General features: G+C 43.5%; 1 protein-coding gene across 2 annotated transcripts in view; it reads right to left on the bottom strand.

Annotated features, from left to right (window-relative positions):
* Positions 1-23,990, bottom strand: part of PIP4K2A (phosphatidylinositol-5-phosphate 4-kinase type 2 alpha) — a 197,082-nt gene that overhangs the window by 149,006 nt on the left and 24,086 nt on the right. Inside the window, exon 1 of one of the 2 annotated variants that reach the window (XM_040451243.1) lies at positions 5,393-5,631. The exons of the other annotated variant lie outside the window; for it this stretch is intronic. The gene's annotated coding sequence lies outside the window, so the exon portion shown is untranslated. Of the gene's footprint in view, positions 1-5,392; positions 5,632-23,990 lie in introns of those variants that run through there. 2 annotated transcript variants of the gene reach the window in all.

Raw genomic sequence — 23,990 nt, 5'->3', positions numbered from 1 at the left:
CGAGATCGTGACCTGGCCGAAGTCGGACGCTCAACCGACTGCGCCACCCAGGCGCCCCTGAAAGGGCTAGTTTAATACAAACCACACTGCCAATACTAGAAACAGGCAAGGGGGAGGGGGGGCAAAAACACGTTGTTTTATTACAAATTCCTTATACTTTCTTTGATGTTATAGTTAGGCCATTACATTCATTTCTTAAAATTATGTGTATAGATAATTTCTATAATCTCTGAGTTTCACGTCAAGATAGTAAAGGTGATTACAACATACACGCTTTGTGAGAGAGGGGTTAGGTCCACCTGGGTTGAGCATTCCTGCCACGGTGTGTGTGCTCACAGGGGAATCACCTCAGAATCACCAGGGGGGAGTCACTGATTCCCCCCGTCCCAGGGTCCTCCTGGAGGTTATGTTACCGTAGGGAGTCAGACTGAAACTTACCAGGCAAGTCAAATAATTAAATAACTACAAGCCGTGCAAGTGTTACAAAGGAAACAAACAAGCTTATGGAGAGGAGGATGAGGGGTGGGGAAGGGGGAAGTTTTGTGCTTACCCGTGAGGGTCAGGGAAGAATTAAGAGCTCCCGGGAGGGAGAGAACTTGCAAACCCTTGGAGAGGATGTGGTTCACACCTCAACTAGGAGCAGCCGCAGGTGACTGGTGGCTGCCATGTGGGCTGAGCAGAACAATGAGACAGAATCGACTCCGAGATGATAAGCGTTGAAGATGAGTCAGAGGTTCATGGGGGTTCAGTACACTATTGTCTCTGCTTTTGAAATATTTTAAAGTTTCCATTAATAATAAAAGAAAAACAAAAGCCTTCAAAAGCACCCCTGGTTGACAGTTTCCTACTTGCCGTTTGCTTGGTTACACTCAAACCAATCAGTAACAGAGCCTAAAACCATCAAGATAAATTTTTAAAATAACACTAAGATGGGGGCACCTAGGTGGCTCAGTCCGTTGACTGTCTGACTCTCGATTTCAGCTCAGGTCATGATCTCTTGATCCGGGAGATCCAGCCCCATGTCAGGTTCTGTGCTGACAGTGTGGAGCCTGCTTGGGATTCTCTCTCCTCCAACACTCCCCTCCACCCCACCGGCCCCACTCTCTGCCCTTACCCTGCTAGTGTGGTGTGCATGCATGCACGCTGGCTCTCTCTTTCAGAATAAATAAATAAACATTAAAAAAAACCAAAACCCTAAGATATAACTTAGCATCTTAATCAGCCACCAAGACACTAAAGTAGCCCCTACCAAAGTCTAAATAACAGCAACAATCTGAAGGTTTATTACAAAGAGGCAAGTGTGTTCCAATGAAGAGTCAACATGATAGGCCATTAGGGCTCTAGAGAAAAAGAATCTAAAAATACTAGAACATTCCCTGCCACTCTGGTTCTTCTAAATGAAAAGCCGACCATTTAATTATGTTAGGAGCCAGCACATCAGTTAAAGCCCCAAGAAGTTTCCCTTTCTCGCTCCTTTTAAACCAGTATGAATAAAACATAACAAAAATTATATTCACTTTTAATTGTTTGACTTTTATTTTTTACATGTCCCTATTCTGTCACAATGGACTAAAAATATCAGGTGCATGACTTTTAGCCCTGCCAATCCCCTTTTTAGTAATACACAAGAAATTAAATATGCGTTAACCAGACCTCAGCAAAGAACCAGCACAGGCTCCCCAGAGAGATCCCATAAGTTTACACACCGACATACCCTGGGTGTGTGTGTATCTTTATGAGGTCCCTAAATTCTGTTTCAGCAGCACATGGCCAAAAAAACCCACAAACAATAAATCCAAATGGAAGGCAGGGCTCACTGGCATACTTTTCTTGGTGGCTATTTCCAAACCTTTCTGTATTTCTGTTACTCTGTTGCTGTATGGGAAGCAGTCTTCTCCCACCCTAAAGAAAACAAGCTTTTGAAAAAGCAAAGAATCATGAGGGCAACCCTGCTCTCGGAAATGAATTTACTGTGATGAAAAGTTCGCTTACAGTAGATTCATAATTTTTTTTTCCTAATCGGCTGACGAGAGTATCCACATTCCAATACAGAACAAATCTCAGCTACTTAGATTTTGAAGGAAGTTGCCCATCCCATCCTAGGCAATGTATTCTGCAGGAACAAAGGTATCAGAAACAAAATAATAAATGTACAAGGACTTTTGCAGTCTTGTTTGGGGCAAACCCAAAAAACTGGAAATAAGACTTTTTGCCCATCAGCAGATAATGGTTGAATACATTAAGGCATATTTATACCATGGAATATTACACAGCTATTAAAATGAATGTGCGCTATATGTAAACCCCAGAAGGGTTTACAATTTAAAATGAACAAATAAAAAACCCAGCAGTACTAGCTGTAGAGTAAAATAACGTCTTTACAAATTCTCTAAAAGCTTTGTGATCTTGGTTTAGGTAATTATATGACATCAAAGACAGAAGCAACAACCACAAAAAAAAAAAAAATAGGTAAACTGGCAGACTAGGTCAAAACTGAAAATGTTAATGCTGCAAACAATGCTATCAAGAAAGGGAGAGAAACCCACCAAATGGGAGATGAGATTTGCAAATTACATCTCTCATGAGGGTCTTCTATCTGCAAGAATTTTTACAACTCAATAGTAAAGACAAATAACCCAATTTAAAAATGGACAAAATATATTGCTCCAAAAAAAGACACACTTCTTCAAAAAAAGATTCAGGGGCACCCGGGTGGCTCAGTTGGTTAAGTGTCTGACTTCGGCTCAGGTCATGATCTCACGGTTCCTGAGTTCAAGCCACGCATTGGGCTCTGGGCTGACAGTATAGAGCCTGCTTGGGATTCTTTCTCTACCTTCCTCTCTCTGCCCCCCTCCACTTGTGTTTTCTTTCTCTCTCTCAAAAATGAGTAATTCTGTAAAAAAAAAAAAGAGAGAGAGATGAATGTGGCCAATAAGCACATGAAAAGAGGCTCAACATCATTAGCCATGAGGGAAATGAGAATGAAAACCACAGTGAAATACCACTGCCCTCCACTAGGACAGCTGTAAATCCCTAAGACGTTAGGAAGCATGAGCAAGGACGTAGTGAAACCAGAGACCTGATACATCCGTGCTGATAAGCAAAGGGATACAACTGCTTTGGAAACATGTCTGGCAAGCCCTTGGTGTGTTAGACAGAGAGTTACCATAGGACCCAAAGATTTCGCTCCTCGGATACACCCAAGAGAAATGAAAACATATGTCCACACAGCATTACTCATAATAACCAAAAAGTCTAAACAACCCAAATAGACATCAATTGATGAATGCACAAAGACACCATGGTCCGTCCATACAACAGAATATTACTCAACAATCAACAGGAAGGAAGCGATGCCACGTGCTGCAACATAGATGAACCTTGAAAACATTATGCTAAGTGAAAGAAGCCAGTCACAAGCGACCACACACAAATCTACAGAGGCAGGAAGTAGATTTGTGGTTGCCTAGTGCTGGGGGGAGGGGCTGGAAGGGACGGGAGGTTTGGTTTCTTTTAGAGGGGATGAAAATGTTCTAAAATCAGATTGTGACAATGGTTACAGAAGCCTGTAGGACTACTAAGAAACACTGAATTGTACACTTCAAATGGATTTTACATTGTACATTTGTATTACATGTGAATTATAGCTCAACAAAGCAGTTTTTAAAAAATGGGTTGCTTTTCAGAAGTGCCTGGGTGGCTCAGTCAGTTGGGCGTCCAACTCTTGATTTCAGCTCAAGTCATGATCCCAGAGTTGTGGGATCGAGCCCCACGTGGGGTTCCATGCTGAGCGTACAGCTTGCTTAAGATTCTCTCATTCTCTCTCTCTCTCTCTCTCTCTCTCTCTCTCCCCCCCCCTCTGCTCCTCTCCCCAGTTTGTGCTCTCTCCCTCTCCCCGCTCCTCCCCCCAGTTTGTGCTCTCTCCCTCTCTCTCTCTCTCTAAAATAAAAATTAAATAAAAAATTTTAAAAAGGTTCACTTTTTAAAAAATTCTCTAACTAGCAAACCTAAAAATGGAAAATGAGGACCAGGTACTTGGATTTTAATTATGTGAATTTTTTACCATCCACTTAAATAAGCCGCTGTGGTCATTCAAAATCATGCTTGTGAAATATATTTCATGATGGTATAATATTACAAAACTAAAGCAGAGTACAAAACGATATATATTTATAACTTAACAAAATAAGACTTTATAAAGAAAAGGCTGGAACTAACAATGATCCTCTAGCCTAGATGGTGGAATTGTGAGCAATTTAAACACTGGGCTTTAGGGGCGCCTGGGTGGCGCAGTCGGTTAAGCGGCCGACTTCAGCCAGGTCACGATCTCGCAGTGTGGGTTCGAGCCCCGCGTCGGGCTCTGGGCTGATGGCTCAGAGCCTGGAGCCTGTTTCCGATTCTGTGTCTCCCTCTCTCTCTGCCCCTCCCCCGCTCATGCTCTGTCTCTCTCTGTCCCCAAAATAAATAAAAAACATTGAAAAAAAAATTAAAAAAAAAATAAACACTGGGCTTTAGAATTTTCTTTATCTAGGAAACCTGGGTGGGGCTCAGTGGGTTAGGGGTCCGACTCTTGGTTTTGGCTCAGGTCATGACATCGCAGCTTCCTGGGATGGAGCCCTGTGTCAGGCTCTGTGCTAACAGCGTGGAGCCTGCTTGGGGTTCTCTGTCTCCCTCTCTCTCTGCCCCTCCCTCACTCATGCTGTCTCTCCATCTCTCTCAAAATAAATAAATGCAAAAAAAAAAAAAACCATAGAATTTTCTTTTTCTAAGTTTTCTCTAATAAGCATGTATCTCTTTCTTTCTTTCTTTCTTTCTTTCTTTCTTTCTTTCTTTCTTTCTTCCTTCCTTCCTTCCTTCCTTCCTTCCTCCCTCCCTCCCTCCCTCCGTCCCTCCCTCTCTTTCTTTCTTTCTTTCTTTCTTTCTTTCTTTCTTTCTTTCTTTCTTTCTTTCTTTCTTTTTTTGCAGGCTCCATGCTCAACATTGGCCTTGGACTCACAACCCGGAGACCAGGAGTTGCATGGTCTACAGACCGAGCCGGCCAGGAGCCCCGAGCATGCACACACTTCTTTAATCATAAAAATAACGACTTGATTTTTCAGATGAACCACATGCATGAGGAAGTCAAGCACGCCACTGCAACGTATATAACTACAGTTTATTAACGCCCTACATTAACGGATATCTCTTTTTGTTTTTCCTGGTAAAAAGTCCCATACATCTCAAACTGTTTCACCTAGATAATACTGCGTAACAGGATACTCCAAAACTCAGCGGCTTAAAACAACCCCCATCTTATTTGGCTCACAATTTTACAAGTGTCCAGAATCTGAGTAGGGCTCAGGCATGAAGTGTTTCCATACAGTCTGAGCTATTCAAGACGACCCGCTCTTACCTCTGAGTCCCCGGGGTGTCTGTCAGCTGGACTGGGTCTTTTCTTTTCCACCAGGTCCCTTCTCCTAGTCCAGCTCAAGCCTCTTTGACTTGGTGGCAGGTTGTTAAGAGGGCCAAACAGAAGCTACAAGGCTTCTAAAGGCCTGTGTCTTGAAGTCACAAGGCACCGCGTTCATCACATTCTGTTGGTCAAAGTGAGGGCCAGCCCAGATTCCAGGGGAGGAGAAAATCTCTTGAGCATAAAAGAATCAGAGGAACAGTTGGTGAACCCATCTGCAGACAATGTGCAGGCAGGCCCAGAGGAAAACAATATCCAAAAGAATGAGCCCTTGGCTATTGAGATAGATACTTTTTTTTTTTTTTTTTTAATATTCATTTATTTTTGAGAGAGAGAGTGTGAGTTGGGAGAGGCAGAGAGAGGGAGACACAGAATCTGAAGCAGGCTCCAGGTTCCAAGCTGTCAGCACAGAGCCCGATGCGGGGCTCGAACTCACAAATGTCATGAGATCATGACCTGAGCTGAAGTCAGACACTTGACCGACTGAGCCACCCAGGCGCTGAGATAGATACTTAATAGAAACACTTTGTGTTTGGTAAAAGGTTGTGGCTCTGTGGGCTCTATTTTCCACTGTCTTATAAAGTAAGAGATTCACTCGCCTGAAAAAAATGTTGGCCCTTTCATCTAATAAAAATCAAATGATTCTGTGTGCTAAAACGTTACTATTTTTTAAAAGTCACGGCAAAAACAGGGAGAACCTTAATTTCAGAAATTAATATTATTTTGCAATAGCAGGGATATCCAGTAAAAAGTCTAGGCTTTGCAGGCCATATGGTCTCTGTCACAGCGAGTCAATTCTGTTTGACTAGCACAGAAGGAGCTATAGGCAATATGCAAACAAATGAATATGGCTGTGATCCAATAAAACGTTTATGGACACTGAAATCTGAATTTTATATAATTTTCACAAGTAATGATATATTTTTCTTTAAAAAATTTTTTTAACCACTCTTTTGCATGTATGCAAAACCCAGTCTTAGCTCAAGGGCCATGTAAAAACAGGCCGTGGGCCAGACTGGACCCATAGGCTACAGTCAGCTAATCCCTGTGCTACAGTTAATTCAAAAGATACCATACAAATGCCAAAAGGTGAAATACTCCACTGAGCACCTTATACAAACATCCACATATATTTCCTGTATAAAATACTCAACCTTGGTGGGGCGCCTGGGTGGTTCAGTCGGTTGAGTGTCCAACTTCCGTTCAGGTCATGATCTCTCAGTTTGCGGGTTCAAGCCACCCGTCGGGCTCTGTGCTGATGGCTCGGAGCCTGGGGCCTGCTTCCGATTCTGCATCTCCCTTTCTCTCTGCCCCTTCCCCGCTCATGCTCTGTCTCTGTCTCTCTGTCTCTTAAGTATAAATAGAATATTAAAAAAAATAAACACAGATGTTACTACAGGGCCTCTAAAATACTAGGAGGATCTGTTCTCACATTAAACCTGCCTAATTTGTGAATTCCTCCGGACTTGGATACAGCTCCTAGAGTCTCTATTCAGGGACAGGTAACTACAAGCTGACGTTAGCTGGGGTTCACCTTGAACGCTGACCCTTGTTTGGAACGCCTGGGATTCTCACCAGGCGTCTGAAGAGACACAGATGGTCCCATAATCTTTAAATATGCATCATATGCGTCTGAAAATTCTGGCATTAACCCAGGGCATGGACAATGTGCAATCACCCACCATGTTACCTGCAGGCCTGTTTTCACACAAGACTGATCTTCTGGACCCTTCTGCGTTTTGCCCTACGAGAGGCCATCTCTCTCTGATGCACGTGCGCGCACACACACACACACACATACACACACACACACAAAGGCAAAAGCTAATTTTACGTTACAGCACAGTACAAATGACAATGAGGAAACTTTATATCCGATCAAGTCAATAAACCCTCAGCCACTAACAAGGGGAGCCCTGAGATGACACATTGCTCCTTATGATCTCAACTCTTCAAAGTTATGCTAACTACCGCAGCTTCAGGCCTGCCCTTTAACATCTTAATAGGATTCACATTTTACAGGTCTCCTTCAGTGCCTACGCTTTGCCATCACACTTTGCGTCACCAGAGAGACTCGGTCCACAGAACCTACTGATCCTCCTGAGTTTTCTAAACACCAAGCAGGGACAAGAACCCAGGACCTGAGTCGGAGGTGGATTTGCTCCTGACCCTTTAGAGTGGCAGCTTGGCCAAGTCACTTTCTCACTCACAGCTGTTTTCTCGTCTGTCAAATGTGAATAATAACACATGCCCCCTCTCCTCTCGAGTGTTGTGGAAAGGTCAAGTGAATGACAACGGCACAACTGCTTTGTAAACATTAAACTGAAGTTACTTTCTTTTATCAGACACTTTCCTCTCAAGCACTAACAGCTATCTTTTGCTCAGTTCTTCAGGGTCTGATAAAGAAGTCTAAATATGGGCACCTTGATGGGCTCCTTCCATAGAGCATGTGATACTTGATCTTGGGGTCGTGAGTTCAATCAGGCCCCATGTTAGGTATAGGGCTTACTGAAAAATAAATAAAATAAGATTAGAAAAAAGCAAAGCAAAGAAAAGAAAGGAAGAGAAGAGGAGAGAAACGAAAAGAAAAAAGAAAAGACAAGACAAAGAAGAAGAAGTAGTCTAGGGACACCTGGGTGGCTTGGTCAGTTAAGTGTCCAACTCTTGATTCTGGCTCAGATCATAATCTCACAGTTCTTGGGATTAAACCCTGTGCAGGGCTCTATCCTAATAGTACGGAGCCTGCTTGGGATTCTCTCTCTTCCTCCCTCTCACTCTCTGCCCCTCCCCTGCTCCCTCACTCTCTCTCTCTCAGAATAAACAAACATTAAAAAACAAAAAAGAAATCTAAACATTTAGCCTATGTTTTGTTTTGTTGTATTTATTTTGATTTTTTAAAATATTTGTTCATGTTTGTTTATTTTTGAGAGAGACAGAGACAGAATGCGAATGGGTTGGGGCAGAGAGAGAGGGAGGCACAGAATCCGAAGCGGGCTCCCGGCTCCGAGCCGTCAGCACAGAGTCCGCCGCGGGGCTTAAACTCACGAGCTGTGAGATCATGACCTGAGCCGAAGTCGGCCGCTCAACCGACTGAGCCACCCAGGCGCCCGTTTTATTTTTAATCACGGCTTCCTCTTTCAAGACTGAAGAGTCTTATTTCATTTTAATTTCTCCTCATGGTTTAGTATCTCTTTTCTGACAACAACAATATGAAACTAGAAATTAGTTACAAGAAAAAAACTCAAAAAAACAATAGTAGAAAAAAACCTAGAAAAAACAATGCCACTAAACAACTAATGAGTCAACCAAAAAAATCCATGACAAAATAAAAAAATACCTGGAGAAAAATGGAAATGGAAACACAATATTTCAAAATCTTTGGGATTGCCGCAAAAGCGATTCTAAGAGGAAGGTTTGTAACAATACAGGTCTACCTCAAGAAACAAGATTAATCTCAAATAAACAATCTAACCTTATACCTAAATGAACTAGAAAAAGAAGAACAGGGGCGCCTGGGTGGCTCAGTCGGTTGAGCGGCCGACTTCAGCTCAGGTCACGATCTCACGGTTCGTGAGTTCGAGCCCCGCATCGGGCTCTGGGCTGATGGCTCAGAGCCTGGAGCCTGCTTCCGATTCTGTCTCTCCCTCTCTCTCTGCCCCTCCCCCATTCATGCTTGTCTCTCTCTGTCTCAAAAATAAATAAACATTAAAAAAAAAAAAGAAAAGAAAAAGAAGAACAAAGCCCAAAATTAGTATAAAGAAGGAAATAATAAATAGTAGAGAAGAAAGAAATGAAGTAGAATCTAACAACAACAACAACAAAACTAATAGAAGAGATCAATGAGATAAAGAGCTGGTTCTTTGAAAAGATAAACAAAACTGACAAACCTTTAGCTAGATTCATCAAGAAAATGGGAGAACTCACTTAAAATCAGAAATGAAAGAGAAGTTACAACTGAGACCACAGATATACAAAGGATTAGGAGACTACTGCAAAAAATTATACACCAAACTGGACAATCTAGAAGAAATGGATAAATTCCTAGAAACATACAATCTTCCAAGACTAAACCAGGAAAAAAATAGAAAATCTGAACAGCTCAATTACTAGTATAAATTTTTTTTAATGTTTATTTATTATTAAGAGACAGAGAGACACAGAGCGTGAGCAGGGGAAGGGTAGAAAGAGGCGGGAGACACAGAATCTGAAGGAGGCTCCAGGCTCTGAGCTGTCAGCACAGAGCCCAACACCGGGCTCAAACTCACTAACTGCAAGATCATGACCTGAGCCCAAGTCGGTCACCCAACCGACTGAGCCACCCAGGTGCCCCAATCAATTACTAGTATGAAATTGAATGAGCAATCAAAAAACTCCCAACAAATAAAACTCCAAGACCAGGTGCCTTCACTGGTGAATTCTACCAAACATTGAAATAGTTACCTATCCCGGGGCACCTGGGTGGCTCAGTCAGTTGAGTGTCTGGCTTCAGCTCATGATCTTATGGTTTGTGAGTTCAGGCCCTGGGTCGGGCTCTGTGCTGACAGCTCAGAGCCTGGAACCTGTTTCGGATTCTGTGTCAACCTCTCTCTCTGTTCCTCCCCCGCATGTGCTCTGTCTCTCTCTCTCTCAAAAATAAACATTAAAGGGGCGCCTGGGTGGCTCGCTCGGTTAAGCGTCCGACTTCGGCTCAGGTCATGATCTCACGGTCCGTGAGTTCAAGCCCCACGTCGGGCTCTGTGCTGACAGCTCAGAGCCTGGAGCCTGTTTCGGATTCTGTGTCTCCCTCTCTCTCTGCCCCTCCCCTGTTCATGCTCTGTCTCTCTCTGTCTCAAAAATAAATAAACGTTAAAAAAAAAATTTTAAAAATAAATAAATAAATAATAAACGTTAAAAAAAATTTTTTAAAGAGTTACCTCTCCTTCTCAAACTATTCCCAAAAAATAAAGAGAAAACAATGTTTCCAAATTCATTCTATGCGGCCAGCATTACCCTGATACCAAAACCAACCAAGACACTACAAAATAGGAAAATTACAGGTCAATATCCTTAATGAACATAGATGCAAAAATCCTTAACAAAATATTAGCAAACCGAATTCAACAATACATTAAAAAGATCACTCACCATGATCAAGTAAAATTTATTCCAGGTATGCAAGGATAGTTCAATATTCATAAATCACTGTGATACACCACATTAACAAAATGAATGATAAAAATCACATGATCATCTCAATAGATGCAGAAAAAACATTTGACGAAATTCAACAACCACTCAGGATAAAAACTCCCAATAAAGTGGGTACAGAGGATAGAGGATTCATATCTTGATACAATAAAGGCTATGTATGAGAAACCCAGGGCTAACGTTATACTCAGTGGTAAAAAGCTGAAAGCTTTTCCTCTAAGATCAAGAACACAAGGATGTAATGTCCACTCTTGCCACTTTATTCAACACAATACTAGAAGTCCTTGCCATGGCAATCAAGACAAGAAAAAGAAATTAAAAAAACATCCAAAATGGTAAGGAAGAAGTAAAACACTCGTTATTTGTAGATGCAATAGTACCATATAGAAAACCTAAAAACTCCACCAAAAAACTACTAGAAATACTAAATAAATTCAGTAAGTTGCAAAATACAAAATTAATATATAGAGATCTGTTGCATCCCTAGACACTAATAATGAACTAGCAGAAAGAGAAATCCAGAAAACAATCCCACTAGCAGTTTTATATGAAAGAATAAAATACCCAGAAACAGATTCAACCAAGGAAGTGAAAGATCTGTACCCTGAAAACTAGAAGACACTGATGAAAGAAACTGACGATGCCACAAATAAATGGAAAGATATACAATGCTCATAAATGGGAAGAATCAGTATTTTTTAAATGTCCATATTACCCAAAGCAGTCTACAGACTGCAACCCCTATCAAAATACCGAAGGCATTTTTCACAGAATTGGGACAAACAACCCTACAATTTGTATCAAACCACAAAAGACCTCATATAGCCAAGCAATCTTGAGAAACAAGAACAAGACTGGAGGTGTCACAGCCCCACATTTCAAACTATACTATCATAAGCTACAGTGATCAAAACAGTATGGTACCGGCACAAAAATAAATACATAAATCAAGAGAAAAGGACTGAGAGCCCAGCAATGAACCCATGCTTGTATGGTTAATTAATCTAGAACAAAGGAGGAAGAACACAGATTGAGAAAAACGCTCTCTTTTATGGGAAAACTGGAGAGCCACACACAATAGAATGGAATTGGAGAACTATCTGATACCAAACATAAAAATAAACTCAAAATGAATGAAAGACCTAAACGTCAGACCTGAAACCATAAAGCTCCCAGAAGAAAACACGGGCAGTAATCTCTTGCACGTTAGTCTTTTTTTTTTTTCTCTTGCACATTGGTCTTAACAATATTTTTTTGGATCTATCTCCTCGAATAAGGTCAACAAAAGCAAAAATAATATATTGGGACTACATCAACATAAAAGGCTTTTGCACAGTCAAGGAAACAAAAAGGCAACATATGGAATGGGAGAATACGCTTGTAAATAATATATCCAATAAAGTGTTAATATCCAAAATACATAAATAACTCCTACAACTCAACACCCCCCCAAAAAAAAAATCTGATTAAAAAATGGGCAGAGGACCTGAATAGACTTTTTCCAAAGGAGACATACAGATGGCCAACAGACAGACACATGAAAAGATGCTCAACATCACTAGTCATCAGGGAGATGCAAATAAAAACCACAATGAGATATCATCTCATACCAGTTAGAACGGCCATCATCAAAAATGCAATAAATAAGAAATGCCGGCATGGATGCAGAGAGAAGGGAACCCCTGAGCAACTGCTGGTGGAAAAGTAATTTGGTGCAGCCTCTTTGGAAAACAGTATGGGCATTCCTCAAAAATTAAAAATAGAATTACTATACGATCTCGTAATTTCACTCTGGGTATTTACCCAAAGAAAATGAAAACACAAATTCAAAAAGATATATTCAGGGGCTCCTGGGTGGCCCAGTTGGTTAAGCGTCCGACTTCAGCTCAGGCCACGATCTCATGGTTCGTGAGTTCGAGTCCCACGTCGGGCTCTGGGCTGACAGCTCAGAGCCTGGATCCTGCTTCGGATTCTGTGTCTCCCTCTCTTTCTGCCCTTCCCCCATTCACGCTCTGTCTCTCTGTGTCTCTCAAAAATGAAAAAACGTTAAAAAAATTATAAAAAAGAAAAGATATATTCACCTTTATGTTTATTACAGCATTATTTACAATAGCCAACAAAAGGAAGCAATGTAAGTGTCCACAGACAGATAAACTGATAAAGAAGATGTGGTGTATGTATATCCAATGGTATATAAGCCAGTCATAAACAAAGAATGAAATCTTTTGTGACAAAATGAAATTTTGTGACCACATGGATGGACCTTGATGGCATTACACGAAGCGAAATAAGTCAGACGGAGACAGGCAAATACTGTATGATTTCACTTGTATGTGGGATCTAAAAAACAAAGCACGTGAACAAACAAACAAAACCAGAAACAGACTCAAATCCAGAGAACAATCTGATCGCGACCAGAGAGAAGGAGGGGATGGGGATGGGCAAACAGGAAAAGGGGATTAAGAGGTACACTCCCAGGGCACCTGGGTGGCTCAGTTGGTTAAGCGTCCGACTTCGGCTCAGGTCATGATCTCACGGTCCGTGAGTTCGAGCCCCACGTCGGGCTCTGGGCTGACAGCTCAGAGCCTGGAGCCCATTTCAGATTCTGTGTCTCCCTCTCTCTCTGCCCCTCCCCTGTTCATACTCTGTCTCTCTCTGTCTCAAAAATAAATAAACGTTTAAAAAAAAAAAAAAAGAGGTACACTCCCCTAGTTATAAAATAAATAAGTCATGAGGATGAAAAGTACAGCACAAAGGACCTAGTCAATAATATTGTCATAACACTGTATGGTGACAGATGGTAAGTACATTCACTGTGGTGACCACGGTGTAACGTCTAGAACTGTCAAATCACTATGGTATGCACCTGAAACTAACATGACATTGGATGTCACGTATACTTCAATTGAAAGTTAAACTTTGGTTTTCTTTAAGTGTAGGATCTTGAAATATTTTCTTTATCCCTGTGTTGGAACTGCCCAGCACTTCCTGGCTGTCATTGGCTACAACAGGTAGCAGCACATCAGCCCCAAACCCCACTAGAAATAGTCTGAATCATCCTATCCTAAAATACCAACAAGAAGTTTGGAGCCCAGTATTTTTTACGTTTAACACGGACTCTTTTTGTTCTAGATGCATTCCCTTACATATTCCAATGTAACTCCCCTACTATGGGAGTTTTAGGAGTATGCTAACTCCCAACTCCTGTGGTTTCGGATGCGCGGCCAACCATCTTTCAGTTTATTTTCTCCATTGGTTTGCTGTTTTACTATCCATGAATGCTTACGATAAAAATGTACATTTAGGGGCACCTGGGTGGTTCAGTCGGTTGAACGTCCAACTGTCGATTTCAGTTGATTTCAGGTCATGATCCCCGCCAGGGTCATGGGATCCAGCCCCACACATCACGCTCCTTGCAGAGTGTGGAGCCTGCTTAAGATTCACTCTCTCTCACGGTGCCTGGGTGGCTCAATCAGTTAAGCATCTGATTCGATTCTGGCTCGGGTCACGATCTCACGATTTGTGGGATCGAGCCCTGCGTCGGGCTCCTCGCTGATAGCGTGGAGCCTGCTTGGGATTCTCTGTCTCTGCCCCTCCCCCACTAACATGCCCACTCTCTCAAGATAAATACATAAACATTAAAAAAAAAAAAAGATTCTGTCTCCGACCCCCCCCCCCCCCCCCCTCTCCCCTGCTCACACAAACTCTCTCTCTCTCTCAAAAAAAAAAGTAAAAATAGCCAATCTCAAAGATACTACTAATTGGGGCTTTTTAAATGAAAAACCAGCATCAAAATCTATGGTATCAACAGCCCATCAGCAACAAATATCCTTTGCCCCATTCTTTGATTTTTCTCCTAGCCAGTCCAAAGGAAACTGTCAAAAAACCTTTTAAAGCATCTCTCTCTGGGCCCTCCCAAAAAAGCTTACATGCAATGTGTTTCACCAGTATTCCTTGAACTGTACTTGTGTGTGTCATTATACTCTTTTACGTACATCTCATATTCACAATAAAAAATTATACCCAATGGCTCTCCTTGTCCTCTTACAGATATTTTCCACCTCAAAACAAAACCCCGTCTTAACGAAACATAATTTATGTTTATCAGAAAACCTGAAGCTCCCTCCCAATATACAGCATCAGCTCAAGCGCCCTGGTGTATGAAAAAGATCCTTGGTCTACAGGGCACCACAGTCTCCTGATGCGTCACCCCTGGAAGCAGAGCCACCTGCTAGAAACTGTCATGATGCCCCACGCATATGGCAGGGTGACCATTTGTGAAGTGCCCCTGGGTTCTCTGAAGACTTCTGGGAAAATGCCCAGTCCGTTACTGCTGCTCCCTAGCATTTTGCTGCCCTGCCAAACCATTTCGAGTTGTACGCGGGTGTGTCTTTCCAGCATTTCTTAACGCCCATCCTGCTCACGGCCGCCCCGCTTCGGCTCCCCATGCACAGCTGCTTCTCTTCTTGCGTCGTCAGCTATTCTCGGCAAGTGTCCAGCCTCGCAAAACAGCGGGTCAGTGAGGATTATTTTCATGCTTGCGGGACAGACGCAAAGAGAGAAACCTCATTCCTGGTGACAATCTTGTCATTCAAGGTCAACTATGGCAAAGAGGCCATGTATCTATTTGTAAGAATTCTAAGGTTTACATTTGCCAAAGGATTTTGATTCTCAGAATGGTTCCGCTTTGGGGCGTGTGGGTGGCTCAGTCAGTGGAGCACCCAACTCTTGGTGTCCACTCAGGTCATGACCTCACAGGTTCGCGGGTTCGAATTTTGCACTGGGCTCCATGATGAAAGTGTGGAGCCTGCTTGAGATTCTCTGTCTCCCTTTCTCTCTGCCCCTTCCTCACGCGTGCGCACGTTCTCTCTCTCTCTCTCAAAATAAATAATAAACTTAAAAAAAAAGAAACCTTTAAAACAACGGTTCTGCTTTGAGTGCTTAAAATTATGGAATGAAATTATAATGTATAACCATATAGCATGAGAGCTTCTACGCATATAATTTTTAAGAGGAGTTTATTAACAAAGTACATGTGCATACTCTTCAACTGATTTTGGTTTTTTCTTTTAACCCAGTGTTTTTGGTATCTACTATAAGGTCTAGTACTTACTGCTAAATAGGCAGAGTGGACCTAAGAATTGAAGTCTTTATGTCTCTGAACCCTACTTATCAACTGTAATAAACTTCAGACCAAAAGTGAGTCATTAAGAAGAAAATTCTCCTCGGCGTGCCTGGGTGGCTCAGTCGGCTAAGCATCCGACTTCAGCTCAGGTCACGATTTCACTGTCCGTGAGTTCGAGCCCCGCGTCAGGCTCTGTGCTGACAGCTCAGAGCCTGAAGCCTGAAGCCTGCTTCAGATTCTGTGTCTCCCTCTCTCTCTGCCTTCCTCTGCTCAAGCTCTCTGTGTGTCTCTCTCTCTCTCTCTTCAAAATATATAATAAACATTAAAAAAATTAAAAAAAAAAAAAAGAATGAAACTTCTCCTCGAGAAATTTTGGTCATGACACAGAATCAAAGTCTCAGGATTTAAAAAGCTACAAGCTGGGGCGCCTGGGTGGCGCAGTCGGTTAAGCGTCCGACTTCAGCCAGGTCACGATCTCGCGGTCCATGAGTTCGAGCCCCGCGTCGGGCTCTGGGCTGATGGCTCAGAGCCTGGAGCCTGTTTCTGATTCTGTGTCTCCCTCTCTCTCTGCCCCTCCCCCGTTCATGCTCTGTCTCTCTCTGTCCCAAAAATAAATAAACGTTGAAAAAAAAATAAAATAAATAAAATAAATAAATAAATAAATAAATAAATAAATAAAAAGCTACAAGCTGCCTAATCCTATCACCCACCTGGGGACTGGTGCCTCTAGACGACAGCAGGACTTGGGCCAGTCCCTGTCAACTCCAGTCACACACGCTGGTAACCGAGCCATACTTCGTTATCAACCGTGTTCTTGGTCCTTCAATACCAAGAGAGTAAGTAACGATACTGACTTTTTATATATGAGGGTAAACAAATTCACGGGTGCGGTATCCCTTTCGTTCTTGAGTGAGGGGGAGGGGCTGGACTTGTAGCTGCCGTGTCAGGAATGCTGCCCAAACCCAACTCTGCCCATGGGAGTGTGCTCTGATTGTGAATGTTTATCCGTCTTGTCTGCCACTGTGGAAAAAAGACTTTGAAACGTGCTGACCCAGCACATACTCGGATAATTTCAGGAACAGGAAACTCATTATTCCCAAAGGCCGCTGACTGCATCCTTAAACAACTGGACCTTCTAGAGAGTGGTTCTTATCTACTGAAGGAAACCTAATCTCCCAAATGCTTCCACATACTACATCTGACTTGAATCTCACAAATGAATTGGGGGAGAGGACTCTGAACCTCTGGGTTTCTTTCAGAGATCTGAAAAGTGGTATCAGCAGGGGTCAAAACAGACTAGTTTCTCCTTGTCTGTCCTTCTATATTAAGGAGTCCCTTCTACATTTATTTATATTGTATTTATTTATATTATGTCCCTTCTATATTAAGGAGTTAATCAATAATTGAAGAAAGGAAGCCCTTCTTTCTGTTTTATTTATTTTTTTCCTTGAGAGAGAGGGAGCGGCGGCAGAGAGAGAAAGGGAGAGAGAGAGAGAATCTCTTTTTTTTTTTTTATGTTCATTTATTTTTGAGAGAGAGAGAAGTGCGTATGAGCAGGGGAGGGGCAGAGAGAAGAGGACAGAGGCTCTGAAGTGGGGTCTGCCCCGACAGCAGCGAGCCCGATGTGGGGCTCGAACTCACTAACCACGAGATCGTGATCGGAGTCGAACACTCAACCGACTGAGCCACCCAGGCGCTCCGGGACAGAGACAATCTCCATCTCAGGACCGTGAGATCACGACCTGAGCCAAAATGAAAAATCAGACGCTTAGCCGACTGGGCCACCAAGACGCCCCTCTTCTTTCCGTTTTAATCTACGAACAAAAGAGAGGGCGGTCACAAGTAGCCTAGTAACATTTCGATTTTAAATTTTCAGATAAATACAGCTCACATTTTATTAGAGAGGAACGAGGGGTCCACGAAAACGGAAAGAATTAGAAGCGCCGAAAAGAAGACCGTTTCCTGAACGCGTCAGAAGAGCAGTGTGAGTGGAAAATTTTGAAACCGTGGACACAAAAGAGTTGAAATACAGTATCCGTAGAGAACGGCACTCTGTAGAGACTTAAAACGAAGGATCCCCTCTAAGCGGCCTGCACACGGTCTCGGGCACCAGGCACAGAGCGAAGAACCACCTGTCACGATGACGAATGTCTTCAGTAGTAGTGACAGCACCCGGGGGGGGGGGGGGGGGTGGGACCTGCAGGTCACCAAAAGCACGAAGTGCTTCGCTCACCAAAGGCGAAGCTCTGCTATCCCCACGAAGCTCCTCACATACAAGCCGACCCAGATGAGACAGAGACGCGCGTTTCTCTGCAAACAACAAAGAAGGAAGACGGGGCTTCCGATTGGAAATGGAAACAGCGCATCGAAGTGCCACCTTGGAACACGAGAGCCACCCGAACGAGCACAACCCCCTGAAAATGGACTGTGTGGCCACAGACACCCTGCGGCGTCTTCACTGGCTGCCTCGAGCCTTTCTTGAGCTACACGCTCACGTCAGAGAAGACAGATCACTCTTTGGGCATCAGTGAGTAAGGCCAGGCCTGGCTCACCACTCATTCAAATACTTGAGCCCTGGAGAAGGAAGGAAGGAAGGAAGGGAGGGAGGGAGGGAGGGAGGGAGGGAGGGAAGGAAGGAAGGAAGGAAGGAAGGAAGGAAGGAAGGAAAAAGGCAATAAATCCTTATCCCAAGAAAATATTTTATTCAATTAAGTATCTCTTGAAACTTGCACCGGTCTTGACCTTACTAGCATTAGATCGACAACAGCAACAGAATTATGCCGGTAATAATAAACAGAAGTAACAGCGACAGGCACTGTTCTTGGGGGTTTTTATGTAGATTAACTCATTTCATCCTCAAAACTACCTTCCTGGAATAGAGGGACAACCCTGTGAGGTGGGTACTGGTCCTACCCACCTCGTACAAAAGAGGAAACTGAGGCACAGAGAGGTGAACTTGTCCAAAGTCATAGAGCTGGCAACTGGTGGGACCCTGTCAGTCTCGCTCCTAAGTCAGAACTCAGGCAGTAAACCGGACCACCCGGCCCAAGTCTGCAAGAAAGCATCAGCTCACGTTTAAATCGCTAGGGCTCCCCAAACCGGAAATCTTTAACATTATTTACTCTCTCTCTCTCTTTTTTTTTTTTAAGTTTTATTTATTTAAGTAACTTCTACACCCAACATGGGGCTCACACGACCCTGAGATCAAGAGTTGCATGCTCTTCTGACTGCGCCAGCCAGGAGCCCCAAGATTATTTACTATCGTCACGTGTTTTCCATCAGTTGAATATTTTAAATAAAATTTTGAAAGATTTTTGTTTCTCCCTTTATGGAAGACAGTGACACAAAACTGAAGTCACTTCTCTTTCAAGGGAATTTTTCTTCCAAGGGCACAACTACGGAAAAAGGGGAGAAAACCTAACATTTACTGAATGTGCCATGACTACTAATTCTGCCAGATGCTTTTATTTTTTGTAATTTTTTTAAAGTTTATTTTTAATGTTTGTTTATTTTTGAAAGAGAGAGAGACAGAGAGAGAGAGAGAGAGAGAGACAGAGAGAACAGGGGAGGGGCAGAGAGAGAGGGAGACACAGAATCCCAAGCAGGTTACAGGCTCCAAGCTGTCAGCACAGAGCCCCACGTGGGGCTCGAACCCACGAACTGCGAGATCATGACCTGAGCCGAAGTCAGACACTCAACCGACTGAGCCACTCAGGCGCCCCCAGATGCTTTCATATTCCTTATCTCCTTTTGTCCTCATAACAACATGGCAAGAAATACCAAACCCATTTTACAGATGACAAGACTGAGCTTGAAAGGATAAATAACTTGTCCAAGACAAATGAAGTGTTCGAATCTGAAACAGCTCCAGTCCAATGCCAACCAAAAAATGTAACCCAGGCATCCAACGCAAAGAAGAGAGCAGTGGGGCATAAACTGGCCGTGGGGCACGGGAGCAAACATTTCTACCAGCCCCCTTGTCCTGGCACTTGGTCCACATTGAAGGATGAAAACGTCCTCATCCTCAAGCAAATGTCACTCATGCGGTCCCCACAGAACGCCCTGAGGGAGGCTGAAGAGGTGGGATCCCCATTTTGCAAACAAGAAAATGAGGGGCACCTGGCTGGTTCAGTGGGTGGAGCCCTGTGACTTCTGATCTGGGTGGCGGGTGGGGGTTCGAGCCCCACGTTGGGAGCAGAGATTACTTAAAAATAAAACCTTAAACACACACACACCAAAGAAAATGGAATGGTTTGGGGAAAGCCTGCAGAGATGCTGGGGACTCAAACAACAGTGTTATGTGTCTGTGCTGAATGGCAGCAACGGAGCCCAGGCCGTGACGCTCCATTTTACTCTGGTCGCCTCAGGATGGCGGCTGTGACCAGCTAAGCTCAGAGCTCCTCCCCAGCCACCTCTCCTGCAGCCCGGCTCCATCGGACTCGTGCCTTCCCTTGTCCTTGTCATCTGACCTCCTGAAAACCTGCACCATCTCCCAGGGCCTTATAGGTAATAAACCTCGAGTGCCTTTCCAGATACCAAACTTTTTTCTTCACTTCTAGGTACGAAAAACCCCAGAGTTATTCTTTTTCTTTTTAATTTTTTTTTTTTTTAGCATTCATTTATTTTTGGGAGACAGAGAGAGACAGAGTGCAAGTAGGTGAGGGACAGAGAGACAGGGAGACACAGAATCGGAAGCAGGCTCCAGGCTCTGAGCTGTCAGCATGGAGCCCGACACGGGGCTCGAACTCACAAACTACGAGATCGTGACCTGAGACGAAGTTGGACGCTTAACCGACGGAGCCACCCAGGCGCCCCCGCCCCAGATTTATTTGTATTCTCTTGTTCCTTCTCCTCCTCTCAGGATTATTGATTTCCGTTGTGGTATTGTGTCTTTCTTTACATACAGATCGGATCGTCGTACGAGACGAGTGGGAGGTTCCCCCCAGGTTTCATAAAACTTGTCACTGAGTTTTTAAACTTCGACTCCCTACTTCTCATCATAAAACCTATGCCCTTAAATGTCATTTGTGTAAAGCAGAGAGACCGTGACACTTAAAACTGGCCATTATTTATGTATGCCCTCCCTGCGTCCACAAACGATGACGCGGCTCACCCGTTCCTGCCACATTTGGGTGTCGTTTCCAATGGTTCCAGGTGGAAGCTCCGGCCAGAGGGGGACCCGGCGCTCAGCAGATATCTGACTGACAGGGCTTCAGCCCCTGACTCTCGAGAACACACTTCAGGGCGGCACAACTTCTCAGAAACCTTCCTTCGTAACGTTTCCAACGACTAGTGAGCGGGAAGAGTTGCGAGAGCAGCTTAGGACTAGAGTCAAGGAACCTGCGTTTCCTGTCATGGGGGTCTGGACCATGTGGCACTGCACAGTCAGTGTCCCAGCCAACAGAAAGGAGTCCCAAATCTATACCAGAGGGTCTGAGGAAAAGCATGGGGTGGAAGATGCCTCTAAAGAAACACATCATGGAAGCTGTCTTCTATCCTAAGGGTAGAGTCTTCTATCCTAAGGGTAGAAGCTTAGAGTGTTCTATCCTAAGGGTAGCTCTTTATTATCTCTCATCCTAAACACTGTCGTCCCTGCTCTATAGCTCAGGGTCTGGGGGCTCTGAGTACTACTGAGGAATGCTTCTGAGACACGCCCAGGTCCTGCCTGTGACCTTCCCCTAGACAGAGGGGGCCCTTGATTATGAAGGCAGATTCTCCTTTTACCCAATACAACGTGGCCTTCGCGAACTCCATTCCGAGGTACTAATTCTGCAGCATGTGAATCCTCTTTCAGTCGACGATGCAGAAAACGCATCCGTTAGGCGCTCAATAATGACCTCAATTCATCACCACGCCAGACCGGAAAAATTGATTCTTGCATTATTTATTCAAGCCTTGTCTTGGTATAAAGCCAGATTAGGAAAAGGCCATACACCTGGGCTAAGTCATCCTGAGTCCCCAGCCCCGGGTCACATTTTCGCCCATGGCCTTCACCGAATTCCACAACAATTCATTTTGTTGTCTGATGCCCTCTAACAGCAAACTTCCCTCAGAACCGGGCGGTGAAAATGAAACCAGTGTTTGTCCTGGTAGGAGACAAGGGTAGTTCTGTCACAGCTTTGTCGTGGCTACTAAAGAAGCCAAGTTCAAATGTCAAGGTCCTTAACCAGGACTGTGCACAATGTTATGGTAAATATATATTTCCCTCTCCTTCTTTACAATTTGATTTTTTTTTTTTTTACCTTGTTTGGTGTTTATTTTATCTACACCTTCCTTGTTAAGTCTCGAGGACTTTTGGAGAGTAGACAGGTTATAAAGATTTCACCTTCACTAAAAACAGAGTGATTCTGTATTGCATCTTGATTCACTTAGAAGGCTACTTCTCAGGAAATGAGACTCTGCTTCGGAGTATTCTTCACATTTCAGTAATATCTAGACGAAGCATGTGTCTGGGATGAAAAGGACAGAAAAAGAAAAAGAAAGAGGATTTCAAGGCCATATGCTTGGGAAGCAAAAGAACAGAGCAGAGAGATTTGAGAAGGAAATTAGTCTTTAGGAAGTCAGGTATCAACAGGTTTCCACTAGCTTGTCTGGGTAGCGGTGGGTCATGTATACACGACCCGGAGACGAACTGACACAGAGCAGCCCAGTGCTGGCCAGGGAGACGTGATTCTAGTCCCCTCTGAAGACGATCTCTTTCTCAATGCCTGTTTTCTCATGAATAAGATGAGGGAAGTGGGGGGAGTGGGGGGTGGGGATCACAAGTAGCATCTGGTTCTAAGCAGATTTTATGATTTTTTTAGAAACAGAATCTAAGAAATGAAGAGAACCTGATGAAAAGGTGCAAATCCGGAGTCACTCCATCACATACATACTGCGTGGAGAATCTCCTAAGGGATGTGTACGCGGCAGGGGGGGTGGGAGGAGTAAGCAAGACGATCTGCTGGGTTTGGGGAGAAACTCTCAGAATGTCCATTTATGGTTATTTTTTAATCTTCTTTTAAAAACATTTTTTTTAATGATTATTTTTGAGAGAGACAGAGTGCGAGCGGGGGAGGGATAGAGAGAGAGAGGGAGACACAGAATCTGAAGCAGGTTGCAGGCTCTGAGCTGTCAGCACGGAGCCCGACATGGGGCTCGGACTCACGGACCTCGAGGTCATAAACTGAGCCAAAATCAGGTACTTAACCAACTGGGTAACCCAGGTGCCTCTATTTTTTATCTTTGATGGAAAAGAAATGCCTCTTACATCAACACCGGCACCCTCGTTTGGATTCACATGTAATATGGTCCCCATCATCTGCGCAGTTTATTTATGGTAGGATGTCATCGATGTGGTAGAAAAAACACAACTGGGGTGCCTGGGTGGCTCAGTCCGGTAAGCATCCAACTCTTGGTTTTGGTTCAGGTCATGATCTCGCGGTTTGTGAGTTTGAGCCCCGCACCGGACTCCATGCTGACAGTGCAGAGCCTGCTTGGGATTCTCTCTTTCTCCCTCTCTCTCTTTGCCCCTCCCCTGCTCATGCTCTCTCTCGAAATAAATAAATAAAACTTAAAAAACACACACACGCAAACTTTAAGTAATGAGGTGGGAGTGACCACAAAAATATTTTATACCATCCAGAGCTGTTCTAGTTTTCTCATGGCAAAATACATAAAAGAATTGTCTTAAGGATGATTAACATATTCTTTTATGTAAATACAACCTGTTCTAAATTTACTGACCTACTCCATGATCACAAGTAGCTGTCACTAATATGCTACCTGGCGGATATTTTTAAATGAGCTTTTACTTAGTCCCTTCAAGGTAAAGATGAGGTTCTAAAAAGTTCAAGAAAATAACTGCTTTTTGGAAAGAAACTCATATTATGGAGACGGCAATTTGAAAAGGGGTGCTTTTGTATTTACAGAGAACTTAGAAACAGTTTTCTAATCCATTTTAAAAATGTCAGTGGGGGCGCCTGGGTGGCGCAGTCGGTTAAGCGTCCGACTTCAGCCAGGTCACGATCTCGCGCTCCATGAGTTCGAGCCCCACGTCGGGCTCTGGGCTGATGGCTCAGAGCCTGGAGCTTGTTTCGGATTCTGTGTCTCCCTCTCTCTCTGCCCCTCCCCCGTTCATGCTCTGTCTCTCTCTGTCCCAAAAATAAATAAAAACGTTGAAAAAAAAAATTAAAAAAATAAATAAATAAAAAATAAATAAATAAATAAAAATGTCAGTGAGGGGCGCCT

Source organism: Herpailurus yagouaroundi, unplaced genomic scaffold (assembly GCF_014898765.1).
Source record: "Herpailurus yagouaroundi ecotype Mexico unplaced genomic scaffold, PumYag 203, whole genome shotgun sequence".
In the NCBI taxonomy this organism is placed as follows: Eukaryota; Metazoa; Chordata; class Mammalia; order Carnivora; family Felidae; genus Herpailurus; species Herpailurus yagouaroundi.
The sequence above is the reverse complement of the archived record's forward strand: the minus strand, read 5'-3'. Positions and strand labels throughout refer to the sequence as shown.